Below are 700 nucleotides of genomic sequence, written 5' to 3' on the forward strand. Positions count from 1 at the left end.
CTCGGATTGCGTAAGGAATTGCTTCTATAGCGACCGAGTACACTAATCAAGGCAGGCGTGCGGTTCCGGGTGCGGCCTGGGTCTTCGCCGTGTTGATTCAACTGCTAATTGTGGTGTGATGCATATCAGCTACCATATGTACCACCACACTTTGATTAAGGTAACGTATTTTTTTTGATTTGTATAAAAAATTATGATCGGATCTTTTTAAGAAATTGCATTAAATTTTTTATTTTTCCTTTGCGAAGGAGGTATGTAGTACTGCTGGAGCATAAGAAATACATACTGGTGGCTCAAAATTGATTGGATGCGCTAAAAATCCAATGTGTTATGTAAGGGCTGTACGAATTGACTCCCAGTTACACTTAATAGGGGCTTTGGCAAAAGTTAAACCAAGGTAATGTAAAATGCCTAGGGGGAAAACGAGAAAAGTAAAATGATCACTTTCCCACAAACGAAATGGAAATTAGAACTGGGACTAGTACTGATGAAATATGGATTTTTACAAACTACACGTAACGCTAGCCGTCTAAATGGTGATTGATCGCTGCGTGCGGGTCCGGGGATGGCGAAACACCCTCGGAAATTTACCACAGACTTCTGGATCGATCGAAGCTTATCAGGTCGGCGATCATTGCGTAACTCAATCGCCGAAGTTTCTGAACGGAACGTCACGGTCGATACAAAAGTAGGACAATTG

The sequence above is a fragment of the Photinus pyralis genome, unplaced genomic scaffold (assembly GCF_008802855.1).
Source record: "Photinus pyralis isolate 1611_PpyrPB1 unplaced genomic scaffold, Ppyr1.3 Ppyr1.4_LG9, whole genome shotgun sequence".
Taxonomy (NCBI): domain Eukaryota; kingdom Metazoa; phylum Arthropoda; class Insecta; order Coleoptera; family Lampyridae; genus Photinus; species Photinus pyralis.